Source organism: Lagopus leucura, unplaced genomic scaffold, assembly GCF_019238085.1.
Source record: "Lagopus leucura isolate 7727_CA_CO unplaced genomic scaffold, USGS_WTPT01 Super-Scaffold_100009, whole genome shotgun sequence".
Lineage (NCBI taxonomy): Eukaryota > Metazoa > Chordata > Aves > Galliformes > Phasianidae > Lagopus > Lagopus leucura.
The window spans coordinates 12,908,296-12,925,820 of record NW_024962266.1 but is presented as its reverse complement, the minus strand read 5'-3'; the positions used below and the strand labels follow the sequence as shown (position 1 = coordinate 12,925,820).

The window sequence follows — 17,525 nt, the reverse complement described above, 5'->3', positions numbered from 1 at the left end:
AAAGCATTAGTATTTTAATAAGGAACTCATTCAGTGGTTTTCAACCTGAGCTTCATAGTGTGAATATTTCAGTCAAGTTCTTTCTAATGTCTTCTTACCAAATCTAGTAATAGGGCTTGCTTTGTGATGTAGTAGTTTTAATCATTCACATTAGTTTGTCTTTAAATGTCATCCCACTTTCACTGAACAATGGTGAGTACACATGCTGGAGGGTATGACATTGTTTAATGTAGTTGCTGAAGTAATCATGTGTTCATAGGTTTTGAAAGCACAATGCTGTTGCCTGACTCTTTCGGTGCTAGTGAATTCAGATTAGCATTCAGAGGCAATCTTGTTCTTGTAGTTCCTTCTGTGCTTTCCAAATATTGAATCTTTGCTCCAGTGATATAATTATGAACAGAGGGGATGAAACCACGTGACATGCAGTCAAGAGATATTGAGACATCATCTCCAAGTGAACAGATCTGTCATAACTGTGAGTGAAAAAGATGTGGGTATGGGCCCTTTGAGCAAGTTACTAAATGCCTCTTAAATATCTTTGAGTACTCTAATCCCTGGTATGATAAAAACTAGTGAAAGCCATTTAGTTGTTGATGAAAGAGTTGTGGGTGCCTGGTTCCAACAGGCAGTTCCTGAGTAGACCTCAGCCAGGAACCTCCCAGCAACCTAGGTGTGGCACTTAAAATCCTGAAGGGTATTTTCTACTGACCTTAATGGGTCATTTCTCAGGGCACAGGTTGTTCAGTTGCTGTTTAATGAGGCTCCTAAATCTTGCTGAGCACAATACAGGTAGTGTAAGTACTAGCACAGGATTCCCTGCAGCCATGGGCTGGGATGCTGTGTTGCAGCCCATCGCTCTCACTGGGGTTTTTTGAGCTGGATTTGGCCCAAAAGTCGCTGATCCAAGACCAACAGTGGTTTGGCTGTTGTGTTTTCCTTCCTGGTGTTGTGCTTAATAGTAAAAATGAATGTGATTAGCTGAAAGACAGCAGATGCTATTGTAATGTCAGATTTGAATAACAGATGTGAATGTGCTCTACCCTTGCTTTAAATGACATATGTTATTTATCATTAAACACTTTCTCATGCAGTGGAAACCTGGTTTCCCACTCTTTAAGAAACCACTTACTGAACAATATGCATAAAATCAGAACCGTTGTTTTATGCATATATATGACATCTAATACAGCAGTATATTTTGAAATACAGTATTATTCACAGAGCTTAAATGATAAGGTAATAAAACTGATATACTTTTGTCTTGTGTTTAGATAGAATTCAGAGTGATGCTTATTGGTTACGGGTCAACCAATAAAATGCATAAAGCTCTATTACTTTTGGTTGAGTATATGGCATTAGATTACAGATTACAATTCACTGCAGTGAAAACCACAATATTTTAGCACTTTTATTCTCACAGAAGCCACAACTGGTTTGCACTTATTGCATAGGTATTATGGTTTCAGTAAATAGTGTCTTGAAGATTTGTAGCCTTAATGAGATCTGAATAATACATAAATCACTATAAAAAGAAAACTGCAATACAAAATAAAAAATAACCAAACTTGTAGCTTGTGTCCAAGCTAACAGCTAATTTGTACCTTAGTGTGATGGAATTGTGCTTGATAATAATAAGAATAGCAAGTCTGCCTTGACAAGATTGCAATTCTAGTAAACAGAGGGGCTGCTTATGTCCCCTTAGCTATAGCAGAATGTACTCTGAAGACCCCCTTCTACTGAGTTAAGCTGTTTTGGTGGGAACACATGGAGGGAATTCACCATGAGTACCCCAACTTTCCCCGTGTCTCAGAAACCCAGTACCTTGTTTCCCCAGGTACAATGGGGTGCCTGTAAGCACGCTTACCATGGGGTAAGGGTCTAGGAGACAAGGGCAGCTGTTGAACAGGAAGGTTCAGTGAGAGGTTCTGTCGGTCCCTTCTCAAGGAGACCGTAACAAACTGGAGAAACATAAACTAGCCTCTCAAAAATGAACACATTTCTTTGGAAATTGAAAGGAAATGCTTGATTAGAAGGTGCCATTTTAAAATCAGAAACCTATTTCCATGGAGGATACATTGAATATCTCGTGGAAGTCACAAGAGAACTCTGGGGGCAGAGATGATGTTGGAGTTTGTACTGTTCTCTAATTGTAATCCGGTATCCAGTATGTCAGCAGCTCCCTCTGTGACTGCAGATGGTTCTTGTGCTTTGGTAGATGCTGCTGGTAGCTGTGCTGGGAACAAAATCTGGCATAGGCACAAGTCTATGGGGAAGAAAATTCTGTTCTTCTAGAACCAGAGGTCTGAAATGAGGGAGCCCACAAACTTAGGCTGCTTCCTTCATTGCCACCCCAATACTGTTTTTTGTGGAGTGGTTTTGGGGACTGTACTCCTCAAATAACCACCAATTCAAGATCTATCCAGGTAGCAGCATATAAAGGCAACACTGGCAGTCCTCTCTCACATAGGAATGTGACTCCAGTGCTGGCTGAGCATTTGCCATTCAATTTCAGTAACTCCTTCAAACCAGTAAAAATGCCTGAGACAGGTTTGACTGCCAAACGTTACCGGCTTTGAAGTCTGCTGGCGGGTAAAAGCTGTATGTCGGTGACCTACAAAAACATCAAAGTGTGTCAGGCAATACTGCTGCAAGAATTGGAAGCCAAAGATCCAAGAGGAAATCTTCAAAGATAATATGAATAGACTGCAAAGGTAGAAGATGTACGGAAAATCAGTAAGTGATCAAGGTCAGACAAACAAAAAAAATCTGACTAGAATACAACTTGGAAAGGAAATAGAAAGGACAAATTTGCACTGTTTCTTTATCTTCTCATGTGTACATGTTTTGTGTAAGCAACAGCTATCTTGTCTTCAGGATAAATACATCAGTACATCCAGAATATAAATAAATGCAGTTAATTCTTCAAAAGGAGACCAATAATTGATATCAGTGTCTTTTTCTTCATGTACAAATGTAGCGCACTACAAGTTTTTAAATAATCTGGTATATAGCAGTGTTAAAAATATCTGTTGTTAAAAGGCATCATCATCATAGATCATCATAGATCAGATTCTTCATGTAACTTGCCAGAATCCAAGTGTGGAACCTACAAGTCTTGGTGTAGGAAACTTACTGGGATGTGGATTAATCTCACTAGTAAGTCTATCACTTCTGGAGCCTTATCTCTCAAGTAAGGAATTTTCAGCAATGAAAGTGTAACGTGAGAAAATAAAATTACGTAGAAGGAACTTTGGAATGGAAGATAACAGGAACATAGGAATGATCAGGCTGGGTAAGATCAAGAATTCAGTAATACCAATATTTTGCATCTCATAATAATAATGTTAAACTAATGTTTAAGGAAGGTAATAAGGACTGGACAGGAATATCTACCATTTTCCTTGAGCTTCGTGCCATTTGCAGCTAAGAAATGTCTAGAGCCAAGCATTATTTCTGTATATTTAGTAATTGTCATGGAATTCTTCTCCTGTGGACTTTTGCAGCCATCTGCTGAGATCATGTAAACTTCTAGAAACACCAAAATCTTAGCAGGGAGCTTCACAGCTTAAAAAAAAAAAAGTGTTGTGTTTTTTAGTTATTTGGGGGGCATATAGGTGGGAGAGGAAGGGTATTATTTTTGTTTTGACACTTGAGGATCACAGCTTTGTACTGAAATTCAGCCTGGGTTTCTGAATCTGGCTCCTGCTGCAAAACCTGATCTGTGAGTACAAGCTCTGCCAGAACAAGCTGCAGGAATGGGGCCTCCACCATTGCCAATGCACAGTGAGTGAAACCAATCAGTAAGGAGAAGAAATTAACAGCAGTGTATGACCCTGCACATCAAAATGACCAATGGAGGATATTTTCAAAATGCGAAATGGGACATTTTGAGTGCTGTGTGTGGCTTAGTATGGTGCCACAGGGCTTTAGTTAAAATTCCATTGTTTTTGTTCTTTTTTTTTGCTTTTGTGAAGTTCTGTTTTCAATTTTCAATGTAGCAGTGTTACCAAATATGGGATAATCTGCTGCCGCTCTGGACATGTGTCACTGTTTCTGCACTGGAGATGGAAACCAGAAATTGATTCTTCCCTTGCCCCGTGGGAAGTACTGATTCCCTGTAGCTTTTGTAGCAGAGACAGAGAAGCTTATAGGCAGGTGTTATGTTAAATCAGAACTTTCCTGGTTTGCACTCATAGAATTTAAAAATAGAAAGATTGAATACAACAGACAAAGCTGGAAAGGGTTAAGCTGTTCAGATTGTCTGCTTTAGGTGGAACATAAAACCTTTTTTTTCCTTAAAGAGGAAAATAAACAGTTCACTTATCCCTAGGGTGGTAGCAAGCCCTAACAAGGAAAAGCAGGACACATTCCTTCCTTCCTTTACAACTAGTCACTGAATTGCTCCCAACACATTCCAGATCTGGTAGGATAACTTAATTGTCTTCACCTGCAGGCCAGTGCCTGAATTCCTGACAGTTAATATAACACCTATGGAGTGAGGCACCACAATTTCTTTCTGATGAAAGTTTGTTATGCACCCACTCCCATGGTTGTTAGTATTTTCATAGGTTCATTTGCATCTGAAGACTTGGGAGTTTCTTGGGTGGAACTGTGTCTATGAAAGTTTGAGCCTAGTGCTGTCATCAGACGAAATTTCTCACCGGAGACTTAGAACAGATATACGAAAGGAGAATTGTTTATTGTAGTAAGTTGTGGTTAGGAGTGAAATTTTTAATTGCTTCCTTTACAGTGAAAGATCTGTATGGAGAAGGGAATGCTGCTGGTTTGCTTTCGCTGGTGGTGAAACAGGAACATTTCTGTAATGATTCCCCATCAGGTGTGCAATGTTTTCCCATAAAACAGGTGAAATTTTGCAAATTTGTTCAGGCAGATTAAGACCATAATTGCTGTCCCAGAATATCCTCAACTTGTGCTCTGGATTACAGTGCCACTTTTCTGCAGAATGTCAAGAAGGGTCCCACAGTGCAAATCTCAATGAAACGTAGATCAGGAGCACACCAGGAAGCTTATGCCTTTTCCCAAGCAAAGAGCTAAATAATTAAACAAGGAAAATAAAACACTTGAGTGTACCAACTCAAAGCAATTTGTTATGTACTTATCCCACTTCTACCGTCACTTCTGAAGCGTTTTATCAAATGCTTTGAAACACCATCGTGGCAAACAGATGTAAATGTTTCAGGTAAAGACTTAGCAGCTGTTTTCAGTGATATTCCATGCTAGGAAACATTCTGATAGTTTTGAGGAGGCATCAGGAAGCTCCCCTATACTGTGCTAGCACAATAATCAGTGTTAGCTCCAGCACAGAGAAGAGGCAGTTCTTTATTTGTAGAAATGAATACAAAGTAAGAGCAGAAGGTCTTTACGGCTTGAAAATGGTGGTGAAGGTAATTTTGAAAGAAGTAAAAATGTGCATGATTGTAACTAGGATGATACTCAAAGGAGTGAGAACATTAGCAATATTTTTACATATGTTTACTTACTGATAAATCTTATTGAGTGGAATAATGGTTTAACATTACTTTTGTCAACTTAATGAAATAATTGCATTATTGGGAGACAAGAACAGAGGGAAGTTAGGGAGGGGGGAAAAAGTTCTGAATACAGAAGAGCACCTGTATTATCCTGATATGCCTCCAGGCGTTAATCCCAATTAGACTGAAAGCCTGCATAAATCAGAGCCTTGAGTTCCCATTGATAAACATATTCCCAAAAACTGCATCTAGTTTTCACATATTGTGTACTCTTGTATATTTTGTGTATCAGTAAGTCTGTATTTTGAGCAATGTTTGGAGATATTGCCAGTTCCTGTAGTTAGTTTCAATCTGAGACAAGAAGAATCTTAAACATGTGTAGGACTCTTGCTGGAGTGAAATTAATGGTACCATTTTCATCTTAACTTTATAAGGTTAACATGTGTGATGCCCAACAAAAAACGTCTGTCAGTAGCAGTCACTTTAATTTTATGTTACTGTTAATTCTCTGAATAATTAAATGAACTATTTCAGTTACGTGGGCTTTCTCAGGAATGCTTTGGGGGTATATATAAACAGTTCCAACATACCACAGAAATGCAATAGCAATCTCAGGTGGCCTTTGGTCTCCTAACTACTGAAACTTTAAAGCAAATCGACAGAGACAGAGATTGCTTTAAATACGATGAAAAATGAAGGAATATGCTCTTCAAATGGATGACTGATAAAGGAAAAAATAAGCCACCTCTAATGCGTACACGAGACTTGGGACTGAAGGTGAAATGAATGCAGACTGAGAAAATAACTAACGTGACTTTAGGATTGAAATAGTCTGTTACGATTACAGCAAATTCAAAGGTTGCCCTCCGTTAATTGTGTAATACTAGAGCTCATTAGTCCCGTTGATTTACACACTTAGCATTATGGCGCCATCGTGTGGCGCAACTGATAAGTGCAGGACTCCTAGCTGCCATCAACCGGCTGTCACTGCCGCCGTGAGCGACCACAGCCAAGTTCAGAGGCTACTTGACAGCAGAGGTTTCACGTCTCTCTGGCTTCCACAGTGACTACCCTGTCTAAGTTCCTTATCCATGTGAAGATCTTTCGAAGGGGAGGGAACTTTCTCGACTGTCCTAAAATAGATTTAAATACACTGCTCAACCCATGGTTAGTACAATTAATAGAAATAAGAATAGAGGAATAGGATGTGTTTGAAGGAGAAACTCACATTGAGTGAGCTGCAAATCTGCAGGATGTGGCGATGGAGAAAACTAGAATATGAATATTGCTGCATCAATTCCATGAGAAATACTTCAAATGAGTGTGAAGTCAGGGTGGCACACGACAGGAGAGCAGGTAATACACTATCTTACTGCAAAAAGGAGGGAGAGAACAGAAGTTTTTCATCTCTGATGGGTCCTTGAATGTTGTGTGCAATGAGTGAAGGGAATGTTGCAGCTCAGATGTGTGCAATAAGAGGGAATGATGTATAATCAGGTATACAAGTAGACAAAAGTGTATTGGACTTGCAATTATGTTTGGGGGAAAAAAACCCAAGCATTTTCTAGGCAAAGGTAGTGTGACACATTACCTAAGTGATCGCTAATTATGCACACTGTGTGATGCTTAGAAATTTTTTAACCAAGTTTGCAAAGTTGATAATTTTTATAAGGGCTATAAAACAGGCAATGAACTGGTTAAAAGTGATAAGGCGTTGAACAATTTTTGGGAGGTGAATCCAGGATAAAAGAAAGCTATCAAACTTTAACGTAGTTATTAGTGACCCTGACATGAATGTTATCAGTGTTTTGTTGACCAAAAACTAGAAGGTATCATTAATATGGAGGAGAGATGGGGTAATTATGCACAGGGAAAAACAAGGTTCACCTCAAGAAATGGAGACATCAAAACAGAATGAAACTCTAATTATAATAATAATTATTATAATTATAAATCTCTAAACTCAGAATAAAACAATATAAACTACAGAAACATATCTTGAAGAATAGTAACGAAGAAAGTGCTATAAGATGACACTTTTTGGAAGTAGCAGAACAGGCTGATGTAGTTGACGCGTATAAAATGTGATAGAGTAAGTAAATCTTGATGTTTTTACAACCACCTGAAGTATTTTCCAGCAGAAAGAGGAGATTAACGCTGGTATGAATTCAAAATGGAATGTACAGTAAGCCCATATGCAGAAATGACTACTGAGGTGACCAAAGGAAGAAAAAGGCTGAGATTAGATGTGACATCACCATTACACATAAATGGTAAACACCAAGGATGAAGATTTGCTAAAGCGAAAGGGCAATGATGGTGAAAAACAAGTAAAAACTGGCCATTTGTAAATTAGCATCAGAATCTAGATCCTAAACCACATGAGTAAATCTCTAGAACAAATATCCACTTGGAACAAAAACTATCTGGAGGGAGACCCAGAACCATACACTGTATGCTTTCATGCATGGAACCAGTCTCTCTGGAGTGCTACGGAGTTTTCTGGTGGTTTCTCTTACAGAAATATCGAGTGTTCTGTAAGCTGCCAGCCCAGCTTTACCTGCAGTGGGTCAGGTATTGCCAAAGACTAGTTGGACATGTTAATTTATGAGAGCTGCCAGGAAGATGCCGAGTGATACCTTCAAAGCTAAGAACGCAGTTAAGAATGATATCTGTGCTGGAATGAATATACAGTGAAGAGTCACAAGTGTAGAGTAACAGTCTGTTTTGATGGCACAGGTTGAATGAGAGTTTTGTGCTATTTCAAAGTTCTTGTTTGCATTAACACTGCCTTGGGAAAGCCTACAAACAAATCAAACATGAAGAGCTAGATTAGGTTCCCAGCCCAATAATTCACTACCATGTATACAATACAGTTCTTTAGAGTTCTTTTATTAATTAGTATCTGGGAGGAAAACCCGAGCTACTGTGTTTTGGTTGTGTGTTAAAGTATTTATTTCTGTAGGAGGAGACTTTCTAGATTCAAAGTAAACTTCTGAGCATTTGTACCCCCTATTTCACGTTTGTTTGACTTCTTTTTTTCTACTATTTCTCTCACAATTTTTTTGCTGTTAGATTTCAGCTTGGTGATGGAATTCTGAGAACGGCAAATTCCAAGAGCACAAGTGGCAATAACCTTAAAATATTAGTGTGAGGCTCCCCATAGGATTGCACTTTGCATTTAAAAGGAAGATGATGAATCTAGAACACTTGGAGATGAACCTTACAGTTAGATTATTATCAAGAAGTTTGAAAGGTAAGTTAAATTTTATTGAACCACTGAAGTATATATTTTATAACCACAATTGAATGAACTTGGTCTCCATGTCTTGCTGTTGTAACTGGGAGGTCCCATTATCCACCTGGAATTTCTAGGAAATAATGGCTACGATTTTAAATTAAAAATGTAGGAACTTTTTCTTCCTTCCCTTGACCTTTTTTTCCTTGTTTTAACCCTTCTTGCTCTTCTGAGGTTTTGGTTAATACTTTGTTTCCTTTCTTTATGGAAGGCAGAAGTCACAGTGCACTGCTGCTCATAAAACCTTATTTTATTCACACATTCAATCTTTTCCTCACAAGTTGACTTCCCAGTACCAAATGCACAGGCAGTGGATGTGCTATGCTACAAAAGCCTTCATATTTTCCTTAATGTGAAAGAAAAAAATAAGAGATGTGTTTCTGAAAGTGAAGGTCCACCAGTAACTGGAACAACTGCTTCAATGTGCAACAGCAACGACAAAGCTGTTGAACACCTGCTTGAGAAACAGACATTTCAGTGGTGTCTGAAGTAACCTTTGCAAACTGCCTACAGGGACTGCTCAGTACTTACATGTCCTGATCTAGTGCTTGCTTCAAGCAACTTTATTCATCCTCCTCTTCTCAGAACTGCAGAGCTTTTTGGACTGAAAGGCATTTCAACAGTATAACCGGGACAACATAACAGCTGCTGATTTATTCAGATCATCACATAAGTCAATCCTGAATTACAATTTCAGATGTTGAAAATCTAATACACTTAAAGATTGACACAGGTGTACTTGAAGGACAAACGTATGGTGCAAAAAAATTTAGGAAAAGAACTAGAAAGATAGAGTTAGTTTCTTTTGGCTTAGTTAACATAGACCATCATTAGAGGCCTGGTCCATATCTAGTATTTGCTCACTTTGGATGCCTGTTTGTGCTATTCCCAAGTTAGCAAGAGATCAACTAGGGTGTGAACATTCAGTGCATTAACTAATATGTGATGATAACATGCAAACTTGCCCTTACATGTGGTAAAAACTCTCACTCCAGATAAGAGGGCAAATTGGCAGATGACATCTGACTTGTAGTGATGTAATTTGGATGATGATTTACTTACTAGTTAAACTGTGTATTTTCTATTTATACATTCTGCATTAAGATGAAGTTTGTGGGTTCAGTCTTGCTGAGCTGGAGCAAAGAATTTTGCCCTACCCTATAAACTCTGCCCTAGCTGGCAGGCAGGAGAGGACGAGCTTTCAGCTGTGGCTGAGGGTGTAGCTCTACGTAGGAAGGAACAGAGAATTTTCTCACGTTGGTTAGACACACAACTTTGTGCCTTAAGGCTGAAGAGTAATACGATTTCTTTCTGTTGGAATAGGATAAAACTTCACTATTTATTTTTTTTTGTATAAAGAGGATTAATTTTCTGTACCAATAGAAAAAGTTTGGCTATGTATCTGTGCATATAATATTTATGTACACATGCATATGTGTATTTTTGTCCACAGAAACTTTTGATTTTTTTTAAACATATAAAGCACCAGCCTATAAAGCATGAGGGTAACAGTCCTGATGGGCAATTACATTTAGACAGCTTTTTCATTTCTTTCACTGATTAATTCAGTTTCAGATTATAATTTTCTGTGGGCATGAGCTATACTAGAAACCATGTAAGCAGTATCGTATCTCCAGCTGCTGAACAAGTTAATGCATGTTTGACTGCAAGTGCTGTCTTGGGCACTAGTAATCTAAATAACTTAATATCTGTTGTTAAATACAGTATCAGTAGCATCACAGTACTATTAGTAGTTCCAATATGTAATATTAATAAATTTGTAATAAAGACATTATTAACATATCTTAGTAGCAATATACTAAATGTTAGTAAGTAGTAGTAATAGGAGTAGTGTAACAGTCAGGTCCTTTTACAAAAGAAACAAAAGCTATACCAGCACTCTTTCTGTGTGTCTTTGTGTCAAGTTCTGTATTTCTTTAAAAGTTTGCTGTTTTCTTCACATTCCTCAGGCCCACCTTCTGCCTTCTTCTCTGCTTCTTGATCTCATACTTAACAAAAGCACACTTGTGTCACATTTCTTATTTTTACACAAGATTACAGATTTTGATACCTATTCTACAGTCTCTAAGGAATGTGTTTCTTCCTAACTCTTCCATACAACTATGAGGTTCACCATGTTAATAATGTTATTTTCCTTTTCCCTGATCTTTTCCATTCCTCTCTTTCTATACCATCTTTGCTGAAGTCAATCTTGGATGGTCCCGAAGGTAACTTCCAGTCTTGTTCTTCAAGATTTTATGATCTTTAATAAGCAATGAAGTCTCTCTTGCTTTCCTCAATCAAAATCAAAGATTTACTACTCACCTACTTTCTATACAGTTCAGCTGAATTATTTCCTGTCATTTGACAAGTCATCAGTCATTCATGATTCACACCTTTCTTTGCTGCTTCTTACGCTGTTACTAGTGCATTCCTTTTTAAATCTGCGAATGAATTCAAACACTTACAAAGAAAGCAACTAGATCTCGTCTATACACTGATTACAGTTCTACACCAGCACCTCAGTTATGACAACTACTGAGAGTCAGAGTGAGCTGCAGAGCACTAGAAAGCCCCTGTCTTTTCCACTGGTCTTTTTTAAAAATTATTTTTTTTTCCCCTGGTTTTTTTCCTGCTTTTTTCTTGATTTTTCTTGTTTCTCACTCCCCCCAAAATGTTGCTAATTCAAATAGTTGGATTCTGCATGTGTGGAGTAATGCTGAATAAATCTGCCACAGCGGTGGTCTAAAACTGCACAAGAGCCCTGAATTGATGCTACAGCAGGATGCAGCATTTAATTACATCACTTCATACATTTTACCACTCTATTGCTGTCTCATTCAGTGAATAGGCAGTTATTTAGAGTTCATTTGAAAAATTCACTTCTAATTGCTATTTAGCTCTAGCCTTAAATGAATGCCATTCAAATACTGTTACATTTAAAAATGTATTATTATTGTATTATTTAATGTAATGTTACATTAAGAAATGTAAAAAATGCTAATTATTTAAAAAAAAAACTGTTTAAGCAAGCTCCACTTAAATTGCAACTACTTAGCAGCACAAAACACTTCTGCAAATGCATCTCTAATACACATTTCTCTTAAAAAAGGGAAAATGCATTTAATGGCCAACTTTGTGTGTGTCCTGGTGCAGCATCCTGAAGTGATTCCATTTAGCTGCCTTAGCTGCAGAACTATCATTTTGCTTCCCGTTGTCACCTACTCATATGTTGTCTCCTAAAATATTTTGTAATATATGACAGAGCAGTCCTGTAGGCAACAGCCTCCTTACCTAGACAGTCCTGATCTACTGACTAATACAGCTTCATGCAAGAGCTGCACGTGAACTTCCTGTCAAGTGTCCTACTACATCTCTACCAGAAACTGCTAGCTCAGGTGCCACAGATTCCTTGTCCAGACAGTTCCATCTCACATCTTACTAAATGTATCTTACTAAATGTAAGTACCTTCTTTCAACCTTTCTCCTTTCCAGTCAATTAACTCAAAATCCCTCCTTTCTGTTTACCACTTTAGCTCAGTGTCATCCTACTATTTCGTAACACACACCTAGTCTGATCTTCTTGCCCAACCATTTGATTCCCTCCCAATACCAGAATCATCGTTCAGCCCCTCTAATCTCCTTGCTCAACTAGTCTCCAAACCTTTCTTCCACAGGCTTCCCAATCAGGGTGTCTCAGCCTTCCTCTCTACTTACTCTAGTGCTAAGACATCTCAATTTATATGGCCTTTTTTTCACTGATTTCTTCTCAAGCAATTTGTTTTTCTTCTGGTCTCAGTATTGTCTCATCTTAATATGTTCCTTTCATCCCTTATCTGGTTTTATTCTCCAGTCATTCAGATCAATAGGATTATTCTTAAAGCCAACAACTGTTACCTATGCTCAGTTCCTGTGCCCAGCTGTGTTTTGGTGTGGCACAACCATTACAGGAAAAGCCTTTGAGCTTGTGTAGTACCTGATTAACAGATAACTGACTACTCAGTCCACAGGGAGGAAGAGTGCAGAGACTGAAAAATGTCATCTGTAAGGAAATCTGTTGTGAATGATTACTTTATAGGTTGATATACTTAGCAGGAGCTGAGAGAGATCCAAGCCTATTTCATGATGGTCTCTCCAGCCCTGCAGGCAGCTCCTGGCCAAGAACTGTCAGAAAAGGCACAGAAATCTGTTTTTCAAAAGTCAATAATTTGGCAGTGTTAAGCAAAAAAAGTGAAAAGTTTATTCAATCATATTATGAGGATGTTGTGTATGGATTGTTAGTGTATAAGCCATTAGGCTCATAGACTGTCCAGTGTCTCTAAAATAGCTAATTAAAAGTGTTGCTATAAAAATTGCCAGCTTGTGAAACAATGGGTGGAGACAGGAATTCAACTCCAGAAACCCACTTCAGTTACCACATTGTTCCTCCATTATCTGTCTTGTTTCAGCAAGGTGAGTGTGTAGCAAAACTGTAATTGAGCAGTAACAAATGCTCAACAATAAAAAAAAGTTAAGAAAAATTCTCCAAAAAGTATTGCATATGGAGGAGAAAATCTAATTATCCAAAAAAAATCTGACCCAGAAAACAATGATTAACAAATGCAGCATTGATCAAGAATGGAAGTTCAGTGTAGGTGACAGCAGTTTTTAGAAATATGACAAGGATAAGAGTTTGGCAGAGTGTAAAGACTGGACTCATTATTAATTTCTTGTAATTAAGGAAATAGAACTACACACAATGTATTAAAATCTTTCTTGTATTACATTACTATCCTTTCTACATTACCGATGTTAGAAACCAACTATAACAATTCAGGTTTCATTTAAAAACTTCTTTTCCACTTTTTGATGGAAAAAAGAATCTTTTTTTTCTTGCAAACATTATTCTAAGTACAATAGAAAACTGAAATGGATTCTTTCTGGCCTTCTATCTTCTGTATCTAACAAAACCTAAAATAATACAATATTTGAGATAAGTTAGAAATAAATGTTGAGCAGTGATGTAACATAGCCTTTGCATCTCCAGAAGCTGTACAGGTCAAACTAAGTTCTGATTCACTTCTGGAAGAAAGTAAACATGCTGAACAGGAACCATTTTTACACCTACCTCACTCGTTCCAAAGAAGATGGGCAAATTAAGCACAAAGAACTGGCACTTAATAAAAGCAGAGAACTGCATTTTGGAGGAAAAACCTAACTCTACATTTATTTCACACAGGCTGCCAAGGAGAGTGATTCATGATAGAAATATCAGCATTCCAAACATCACTGTGAACAGCACAGTGAAGGCATTTTTCCGTTACAATCTCACCATGTTATTCACAAATTTAACTTTCTGTCCTTCCCAATCTTAAGTTCCTGGGGCCATGCAGGAGGTGGGTAGGGAAAGGGCAAGAACGGTGAAGAACGAAGAAATGGAACCCCTTCCTCTCCCTGTTCAGCAGATGAAATAAAGTTTATATCCATTTCAATGCAGAGGCCCCACTCTGCAGACTAAACTCATGGTGTAATTGGCATAATATTTCAGGGAGGTGGAGGTGTGCTTTTTTTTTGAGTGGCAGATAGCATATCCGCATTACTTCACCCCCACTGGTGTTTCAAGTCATGTGAAGTGACGAAATGTGAAATGGTTCCATCTGGTTGGTATTAGTTATATTGGCCAAGTTGGCTTTGGCATAATCCATATCTTTATTCATCACACATATATACACTGATAAAAATGAGACCTAGCTCAGCTTCAGATGAATCCTTTCCTTCTGTTAAAAATCATGCAAGAAACTAATACTCTGGCACAACAGAACTGGCAAAATCTTATCATTTAACACTGATGCCTGCATTAGTAGAGTATTCATTGATCCCCCACAAACTATTTCAAATTCTAAAACTATAAACTGAAAGAGGCTGGATAAACACAAGAGAACGCAGATTTGACAGAAGACACCGTATCGGTCCCTGGAACTGACCTTGCTCTACTAGTTAGTACAAGTGAGTTTTCAAATATCACAGTAACATCAAACAAGTGAACAATCTTGCTGAATTTATATGAACTTACATGTCAGGCAAGTGCAAGTCTACAGAATGGACACCAGCACCATAGAAACTACTTTCAAACTTAACTTGTACCTTACAGCTTACATCAACTTACATAAATTAATTTCATTCCTCTGCTACCTGTCACAACACTTGTAAATTGCTCTCCCTGCTATTAATGTTACTGAGCCTACAATAAACAACATGGTTTTCATTTAATTATTAGATATGTTGTTCTCAGAAACCAGCTGGTTGCCAAGTATGCCAAGTGCCAACAGCAAATAATACAGGTTCTTCCTGTTCTAAGAAAAAAGAAATCAGAGCATCTTCTCATTTGTTAACCCAGACTCCATTTAAAATAGCTGTATTCACATGGTTACCAGTTGGACGAAATACTCCATACAAGTTTCTAGCACTCCCATCTTAAATCTATTCCCTAAAACTCAACAGGTTAAAATCAATATTGAGTCAGGATATGATTTGAGAATCTAAACCGTTTAGCAATTTTATCACTGCTTTTTATTAAACAGACATTTAATTTATGTGAAATTGAAGCACAACATATTTTGCCCAAGCAAGTATTTCAGGAGTTGCACTGCAAAAATTGTCAGGGAGTGGATCCAGATTAAAAATTAAAACCTTCCAATTTTTACCTGTCCTCCAATGTTACTTTTCTAAATTATTTCATAATCTGGTTTCATAAACCAGTATAACTGAAAATATGGCACCCTGTATGGAAAGCAGCAGCTGGGCTGAGAAGTGCTTAGGTGAGTACTTCTGCTTAACTCTTCAGACAACAGACCATAGTAAATGGTAAATATGGTAATGGTAATGTAATGGTAAAAATTTAAATAGTAAATATGCTTTTTCTATTCCTAGACATTTCAGTCTTCCATAGCACAGTCTCAAGTTTAAATGGCTTTCTCTCTGAATGTTTTTACATAGATAATGAGAAGTTTGAACCATACCATTAACCATATCAAAAGCACAGGTCTCAATTTGATATTGCTTCTTCAGGGAGGCTATGCATGCCATTATTAATACAGATGACACTCTTGGTAGTTTGCTTTGTTTTCTTCTAAGCTCTGCCTTTTACATTTGAGATACTTCTGAACTAATGTTGTCATTATCTGCTGCCTTGGAAAACTCTTCCAATTGACTTGTACCAAAAATGCTGAGAACACAAAGTGACCACAACATGTAGAGTACTGAAATACAGCATATCTCAAATTGCAGAACAAAGAAGGAACTTCTGTCACAAAAGCATCTGATCAGTGGGGATGATTTTACCACAGATATGCTCCCCCATGAGTGCTGTTGGAAACTGATTAAATAATGGATCAATAAAAGCCTCGTGTTTCGGACTAAGTTCTACTGCAAAGTTTTTTTGATAAAAAACAACATTGAAAAATGAAGACAGTAAATTGAACTGTGAGAGAACTCAATGCATGAGACAAGTTTCCTAGAAGATGGCAGGCATTTGTGAAATTATTTAAAACAAGGTAGAAGATGAATGAAATACAGGATGTGGTTCTGGGTAAACTCAAAAAGCGGGGTAAGGACAGAAGATAAATGTAGCAGAGCACAAGTCATGCAAACAACAAAGGTCAGCATGGCCTAAATAGATGGACATTGTGTGTACACAGTGTAGGGCTATATTTGAAAGATGGTTCAGTGGAAGGGTACAACCAACCTAAGTTTATGGAGGGAAAAGGATCTGTAAAAAGTCTCAATACTACAGTGCTCTTGATCCCAGCACAGACAGAGATGAAAAGTGGCAGAGATGAAAACTGTACCTCAAAGAAAATTTCTAGACTTTCCTTTTCATAATGATTTGAATATATGACATTTTATTTGATGAGAATATTACTGATTTTTAGCTTTTCCGATTTACCTACTGTCAAAATATCTGAAACTTCAAAAACAAACAAGTAAATAAAAAACCCAACAAACACCCACCAAGACAGGGCCCTCAAATCTCGGCAATGCAGAGAGCAAAATTTTGATACACAGTAAATTTCATAATGTTTTGCGACTCTGACGTATATTTTCCAGAGGATCAGAATACACATGGGTTAGTTTACACCCATGTACCGATGCTTTAAAGCACAGAGATTACCAAACCATCCGACACACACAAGTCAGTGCCAGAGAACTAGATCGAACAGCCCTTTCTCCAGCGCTCTAGAACATGCGAACAACTTGTTCTGAGACCCCAGCGTCGGCACCAAGAGACAAACTTGCCCCAGGTGCGACGACAGTGATGCCGGCCCGGGTGCTTGCGCTGGGACAGGAAAAGCACCTACGAGTAGAACAGGTTCCGCGGGGGCGGGCCGTGCGGCTATGCCCCGGCAGGGGAGGCTTTTCTATACTCACACTGGCAACATGTTCCTCTCTGTTGAAAGTTAAGCTTGGCAGCTCCTCTCAGGGCCCTAAAAGAAAGACAGTATGGCAAAACTGACATGAAAGTCTTCCTGGAAGGGTTATTTCGCGCTGCCTTTACCCGTGTACGACAGTGGGAACTCACACGGGCGTACAGCTGCGCAACGAGCCGCAGGAGCCGCCAGGCCAAGGTGCCAGAGGGAGAAGACGGGAGCCGGGCACGCCGCACCCTCGCGGCCCCTCAGAGGCGCTCTCCCGTCAGCCCATCCGTCCCCTTTCGTCCGCTGCTCGCGGGGCGGTGCGGTGGCTACCGCTGCGGGGAG

General features: G+C 38.4%; 1 long non-coding RNA gene across 1 annotated transcript; it reads right to left on the bottom strand.

Annotated features, from left to right (window-relative positions):
* Positions 1-4,693: 4,693 nt before the first annotated feature.
* Positions 4,694-17,490, bottom strand: LOC122181632. Its single transcript, XR_006179515.1, has 3 exons — positions 17,348-17,490; positions 17,197-17,252; positions 4,694-5,051 (listed from the first exon to the last, which is right to left on the bottom strand). It is a non-coding gene; the product is annotated as an uncharacterized LOC122181632 (long non-coding RNA).
* Positions 17,491-17,525: the final 35 nt, after the last annotated feature.